Genomic DNA, 8,126 nt, shown 5'->3' on the forward strand with positions numbered 1-8,126 from the left:
TCACAAAAACTCTAAGCAAAGTGACTAAAGTACGATTCACTACTTCAGTTTGCCCATCCGTTTGTGGATGACACGTAGTAGAAAAAAGTAGCTTAGTGCCCAATTTACCCCATAGAGTCTTCCAAAAAATAACTTAAAAATTTTACATCCCTGTCGACACAATAGACTTAGGCATTCCATGAAGCCTAACAATCTCCCTGAAAAACAAATTGCGACATTACTAGCATCGTCATTATGGCATGGAATAAAATGCGCCATTTTGAGAACCTGTCAACAACAACAAAAATGGAGTCATGTCCCGAACAGTTCTCCGCAATCCAACACAAAATCCATTGACAGATCTTCCCATGGATGAGAGGCTACAGCAAAGGAGTATACAACCCATGAGGTTGTACCTTGGACTTAGCCTGTTTGCAGGTAACACAACTATCACAGACTCTATGCCCGTCACGTTTCATTTTGGCCAATAAAATGGTCCTTCAATATCTCGAGAGTTTTCAAGACCCCAAAATGACCCATGAGTCCACCACCATGAGCTTCTTTAAGAAGCAGCTGTCTCATGGAACACGAAGGAATACATAACCTGCCTTTCCTGAACAGAAAAACCGTCATTCAAAGATACTCACCAAATTTTCCCTCTAAACATGCATTAAAACTTGCTCCAAAATCAATGTCAGAGTTATAAAGTTCTTTCAAATGCTCAAAGCCTAAAACCCTAGCATGTAGAGACATGAGTAAAGCACATCTCCTAGACAAAGCATCAGCAACAACATTTATCCTTCCCATGTTTATATTTATGGAATATGCAAAAGACTCAATAAATTCAACCATTTCGCGTGTCGCTTATTAAGTTTACCCTGACCTCTTAGATACTTCAATGATTCATGGTCAGTATATATAACAAACTCTTTCGGACGCAAGTAATGCTCCCAATGCTCTAAAGCACGCACTAAAGCAAAGAACTCTTTGTCATAAGTAGGATAATTTAGGGAAGCCTCACTTAACTTCTCGCTAAAGTATGCTACGGCTTACCCCCTTGCATTAGTACAGCCCCTATTCCTACTCCGGAAGCATCACAATCTATCTCAAAAACAGCATCAAAATTAGGCAAAGCAAGAATAGGTGCCTTACACAATCTTTCTTTTAACTCATTAAAGGCATTCTCTTGTTTTCACCCCACTCAAAGCCAACGTTCTTTTTAATCACCTCAGTTAGCGGTGCAGCAATTGAGCTAAAATCTTTCACAAAACGGCGATAAAAGCTCGCTAATCCGTGAAAGCTTCTTACCTCGCTAACCGTTTTCGGTGTAGGCCATTGCTGGACAGCCTCAATTTTAGCACTATCCAGCCTCAATCCCGTTGGCATTGACAATATAGCCAAGGAAATGTACCGACGAAGTGCAAAACTCACATTTTTTTAGATTAGCATACAGTTTATATTTCCTCAAAGAAGAAAACACTTCCCTAAGATGTCTAACATGCTCATTAAGACTCTTGCTATAAATATGTCATCAAAATAAACAACAACACTTTTCCCAATGAAATCTCGTAAAACTTCGTTCATGAGTCTCATAAAGGTACTAGGTGTGTTAGTCAGGCCGAACGGCATAACAAGCCATTCATATAGACCCTGTTTAGTCTTGAAGGCTGTTTTCCATTCGTCCCCTTCCTTAATTCTTATTTGATGATACCCAGAACGCAAATCAATCTTAGAAAAATAACAAGCACCAAATAATTCATCAAGCATGTCATCTAAACGGGGTATAGGGAAATGATATTTGACAGTTATTTTGTTAATTGTGCGACAATCAACTCACATTCGCCATGACCCATCTTTTTTGGGTACTAGCAAAACAGGAACGACACACGGGCTTAGGCTTTCCCGGATTTGCCCTTTGGCCAAGAGTTCATTAACTTGCTTTTGGATTTCCTTAGTCTCCTCCGGGTTACATCGGTAGGCAGGCCTATTCGGTAATGGCATTCCCGCACCAAGTCAATTTGGTGTTCAATCCCCTCAACGGTGGTAAACCGGCAGGAAGTTCCTCCGGACAAACATCTTTGAATTCCTGCATTAAAGAAGTCATTGCCTCGGGCAAATGACTAGGATTAGTAGTACCCTCGTTGGGTCCTTTATACAACAAAGAAAAACTTGCCTCCCCGCTCTTATTGCTTTTTCAATATCTCTCTTTTTCCAATGAAATTTTTCTTTGTTTTTTCTTTGTCCTCACTTTTATTTTTCTCTCTTTTCCTTCCACTCTCTTTTTCAACACTCTGTTCACTATTTTTTCAATTCTTTTCTCATTTTTCTCTCTTTCCCTCATTTTCTGAAGGTCATCGTGAATTTGTCGCGGAGTCATTGGGGTTAAGGTGATCTTCTTGCCTCGGTGCTCGAACATGTACTTGTTATAATAACCATCATGGAACACCTTCATATCAAACTGCCACAACCTCCCTAGAAGAATGTGAGCAGCGTCCATGGGCACTATGTCACAAAGGATCTCATCTTCATAATGTCCCAACTTGATCAGAATCAAAACTTGTTGATTCACCTTGATATCCCCCGCCTTGTTTAACCACTGCAATGCATATGGTGTAGGATGGATTTGTGTGCTCAAGGCCTAGCTTCTCCACCATTTTTGTACTAGCAACATTAGTACAGCTCCCGCCATCAATTATTAAACTACATACCTTCCCATGAACAAAACACCTTGAGTGAAAGATGTTTTCACGTTGACTTTCATCCCCGGTGGCTTGGATGTTGAGCATGCGCCTTACCATCAAGGCATCTCCCTCAACTGGTCCCTCCAAAACTTCTTCATTATCAGTTTCAAGTAGTTCCTCCTCAAGTGAATCAGATTCCTCTTCGGTCTCCTCCTTGGAATCACTTTGCTCGGAATCAGTAACAATCCTCCCTTTCTTGATTGTCATATTTACCTTGTTTGGACAAACCTTTGCAATATGGCCTCTTCCTTGACATTTGAAACACTTGATGTTACGTGGCCTAGAGTTTCCTTCGGCAAAGTCCTTACCTTTTTGGTCTCTAGAGTCCTTGGGTTTACCATTGCCATTCTTTGACTGGAATCTCTCCTTGGAACCCTCCTTACTCTTCCAAGAGGAAGAACTCATGTGGAACCAGTTTTTCTTTCTTTGTAAAGACTGCTCCACCTTCATGGCTATTTGTACTAGCTCATCATACTCCACATAATGTTGCCTATCAACTTCTTCTCGAATTTCTACATTCAAGCCTCTAAGGAACCGGGCCATGGACCTCTCGATCTTTTCATCTATGTTAAGCCTGATCATGAGCTCTTCCATCTCTTGATTGTAGTCAGCAACACTTCTAGCACCCTGTAAAAGATATTCAAGTCGCTGATACATTTCACGTTGGTACCAACTTGGTACAAATCGCCTCCTCATTAAAATTCTCAACTCCCTCCAAGACTCTATAGGATCCTCTCCATACATCCTTCTCTCAGCTATAATCTTATCCCACCAGCTAGAAGCATAGTCTGTAAACTCTAGGACTACCAGTCTTAACTTCTTCCTCTCTGAATACCTATGACATTCAAATGACCTCACCACCCTACTTTCCCAATCTAGATAAGCTTCCGGGTCATTTTTCCCTTGAAACTTAGGGATCATTGGCTGAACATCCCTCATGTCATCATCCACTTCTTCCCACCGATTTCTACCCCTTCTGTTTCTTTCCCTTCTAAATTCTCTATTCTCATCTATTTCTTCACTCTCCTCTCCACTACTATTACTCATTTGTTCCCTCTCATTTTGTCTTCTATTTGTCTCCCTTTCTCTATTCTGTTCCCTAAATTGCACCCCATTTCTCCCTCTATTTTCATCTTGTATCCTTTCCCCCCTCTGGTTTCTCTCCATCTCAACCATTCTACCATCCATCTCCTCAAACCTTCTATTTAACCTGTCAAATTCTCCCCTCATCGCGTCCACCATGAACCTAACATCTGGATTTTGGGTTTCCCTTCGCTCGCTAGTCTCCCCACCCTCCGCCATTAAAACAGCAAAGCTAAAATATGTATATATATAATATAAATAAGGCCCTTACTTCACTCCCTCACACACTCTCAGTTTTAGGGTGAGTCACTCTTCTTTTACCGCTCGTGTATTAAAATAAAACACTCTAATGGTCTCACAAAAACACACAAATAGCAAAGAACAAGACCCTTTTCTACGAGTTCTTGACGAACTTTTCAACAATCTAAGGAATACTTCTTCCACAAGGCGTGGGTGATAGGATAAAAGGTTATTGGGTGTTTGGCTTGAAAGAAAATTGGTACAATACTCAAACTAATAACAAATAAGTGAACAACCTTCTCAGCATACAGAATGGTATATTTTTTTTTTGATTTTTTTTGATTTTTTTTCTTTCCTCTTTTGATTCTTTTCTTTTGTTTTTCTTTCCCTTTTTTTTGAATGAAAAAATAAAGGCTAAAATAGATTTAGCACAAATGAAACACACCAAAAAAGAAACAGTTTGGCATAAAGTTACAGAATCTGGGTGTAACTTCACAGAATTTCTGGGAACAATTGACAAATTGTTTAGGACTGAAATTTTCAGGTTTTCAAGTACTATGAGTATACTACTTTCACAAAAAAATTCAGAACAAAATACGATACATAAGTATTTTTTTGGAATTTTTCAATCTAACTGCGCAAATCTGGGAAATTTTCGGCAGTGAGTATTGATCAATCAATTGGGGCTGTATGACAAGGAATTAATTGATGAAATTTAATTTAGAGACAGTAGACTCATTAAGGATCACGAAAAAAAAATTATGCACTTTGCTTTTGGGACTAGTTTTGGTAGCTAAAAAGATAACACAAAAGGAAGAAAACTGGCAGCAATTGAATAGAGGATAGACGGTAAGAAAATATATAAATTAGGTTGTGATTTGTAACCTCTAAGACGTGAATAAGCCAACCTGGCTCTGATACCAAAGATGATGTGATCCTCGGGCTGGAGACGAAGTTTGGAAACCTTGCGTTCTCGTTTGGTCCTCGGGCTTTTTCACGTCTCTAGTAGAACGGAGCTGGCATTGTCTCGGTTGGTTTGTGATGTGGTTCTGTTAGACGGATTTGGGTTGTGTTGCAGGAAGGGTTATGGTGTTTTCTAAGATTGGGATTCGCCCACACCTGGTTTGAAGGTGATACGAAGAAAGAGACGCCACAAGGAAGAAAACAGTCCTTGATAAGTCGGGAAGTCTTGAAGAACTCAAGAACAAGGCAAGGCACAAGTAGTGCTCTTGTTTGCTATTTCTCAAAATCTGATGTGTGTCCTTTACAAAGAGATTAGGAGTGTTATATATAGCTCCCTAGCATGCCTCTTGCCTAAAGACTAGGACATGGATGGTTTGAATTCAAACATAGAACTAAAGTCTAACAAAAAACAAATAACTAGACTACTTATTATAAAAGAAATAATATGCTACTCATTATTTGAATACTAATGGATAGTCCAATAAATTTATTTACTATCCTTGTAATCAGCATAGCCAAATTCAATTAATTTCCCTCCAACTGGACCCCAATTAGATTAACCGGCCGCTCCTTGTCCTCATCAAATTGATCCATATCCCATTGAGCGCTAATCAGCCCTCCAACGGCATCTTGTAATTGTTTAGCTTTTGCCCTTGTCATTGGACCATCTACTAGGACTCGTAATGGATCATCGTTGTCCTCAACATCCACACAACACCTTCAAAACAGAATCAAGAATTTCAAGAATCACCCAGAAAAACAGAAACGCTGCCCTTACTTCGAAGATGAATATCTCATTGATCGTAAGGAATTAGCCACTAATTGAGTCCACAATTAGCCATAAGGTTTCTTACACAAGTGTAAAGAAAAACTTAAGAATTTTATTGAATTGAAGCCTGTCTAAAACTGATATGGATGTGCCCTATTTATAGGTATAGGGCAGCATTGTAATCTAAATACAATGGGAAAAAGAGTCCTAAACCTAATCTAGAAAACAAGTAAATACAGTTTTATTTAGAAAAGGATTTAAGGAATCCTTTCTAAATACAACTAGTGTTTTCTCTTTTATGCCAAATAATTTAAATTAATGATGACCAAAAATAATAGGGCTGATTTGGGCCTAATTTAATCACCAAAATCAGCACTTAAACAATTATAAAAAAGCCTTGAGTTATTCTTCATATTTTGCAAATGGGCTTGACTTGGATTTCCACCATCTTTGAACATCACCAATGAAGAGTTGCCTTAATTGTTTGGACTTGGGCCTTGTGATTGGCCCAATTAGTATCTTAATGGATCTTCATATGTTGGGCCGCATCAGGTAAATAGAACGTTAGGCACATTGTTACGTGTTTTGATTAGTAAAAATCTGAAAAATTGGGAAGAGTGTATTCCTTTTGCTGAATTTGCCTATAATAGACAAGTTCATAGCACTACCGGCTATTCCCCGTTCCAAATTGTGTATGGTTTCAATCCGCTAACCCCTTTAGATTTGTTACCTTTGCCTTGTGATGAAGTGCTTAATTTGGATGGTGCAAAAAGGCAGAAGTAGTGAAGTGCTTACATGAGCGGATTAGTCGTGCCATTGAAAGGCGGAACCAACAGGTGGCTGCTAGGGTCAACCGGAGCAGGAAGAGAGTTGTCTTTCAACCTGGAGTTTGGGTTTGGGTACACATGAGTAAAGAGAGGTTTAACGCAAGTCTAAGCTTATGCCTAGGGGCGATGGTCCATTTCAAGTCATCTCAAAGATCAATGACAACACCTACAAAATTGATCTTCCTAGTGAGTATGGTAACATAAGTGCTACATTTAACGTTACTCACTTGTCTCCGTTTGATGTAGGTGATGATCTTGATTCGTGGTCGAATCATTCTAAGGGGGAGGGAGCTGATGAGGACATAGGAGATCCGAGCATTCCAAAGCCAACAAATGACCCCTTACAAGTGCAAGAAAGGCCTTTAACAAGGGCCCGGGCAACAAGGGCCCGGGCATGCAACGGTGGATTGGGCTCCTTTTTTTTTTAACTCGAAATGAGGAAGACTACTTGGGCATGGTCAGTCAAGGAGAAACCCAAAGATTTAATTTTCTTATAATTAAAGCCCAGGAGATACATGCTTAAATGCACTTGGAAGCCCATTTTGAGATATAATCTCATTATTTTTTTTTATGCGAAGCCCAATGGACAGGATGTTGCAACAAGAAACAAACAATCCATGCTATGGAGAAATGAACAGTCCATCTAGGCCCAAATGGGATATGATCTCATTATTTCTTATTTTATGTTTTTTATTTGGTGGGTCAAAATGTATTAATTGAGGACCTATTCCTTAACTTATGCTAAGTCAGCATTATAGATTTTAATTATTCATTAAGGAGACTTAATCAACAAGGCCAAAGGAATACTCCTACAAAATAGCAAGAAGTGTGGATCATGAGCTTCATGCTACACAACTATGCCATGATCTCCTTCACAAATTGTAAGGGAGTTTTCTTCACTTTTCACACGTTCATGTACAGAGGTTATATATAAACCTCCAATTTCCTTTTACAAGGGCAAGCAATGAATGAATGAAATAGAGAGAACAGCTTGTTCTTTTCCTAACTCATGTGTTATATTGAGTTTACATCCGAAGCCGTGAGTTTTGTGTTGTGAGAGTGCGTCAGTGGTGTGTAGGGCTGTGATCCGCCGTCGAGCTTTCGGCGGTCTGTACGGTTGGTTGCGATCAACCCCTTTATGCTGCGGTATGAGGTAGGGTGCTGCGGGGCCATGTTAGTGCTATACGCACTAACCCGCATGTTCGGGGCATGTGATTGGTCCTATGGCGCCACCAAGGTGTGCTTGTGTGATTTGAATGATGACTTGAATGACAAATGAGTGATGATTAAATGATGATGTGGATGATTTGAAAGTAAACTGTGACCTTAGATACATGTTCTTTATGATGTTGTCTCTATATAACTGTTTATCATGATTGAATGTGCGTACCCCTACTTGCTAAGTCTATCCCTGATTTTAAAGCTAGAGTCCCCTAAGTATATCTCTTCCTGCTTTATATATATATATATATATATATATATATATATATATATATATATATATATATACATTCGCTGAACAGG

This window comes from Ipomoea nil, unplaced genomic scaffold (genome assembly GCF_001879475.1).
Source record: "Ipomoea nil cultivar Tokyo-kokei standard unplaced genomic scaffold, Asagao_1.1 scaffold3377, whole genome shotgun sequence".
NCBI lineage: Eukaryota > Viridiplantae > Streptophyta > Magnoliopsida > Solanales > Convolvulaceae > Ipomoea > Ipomoea nil.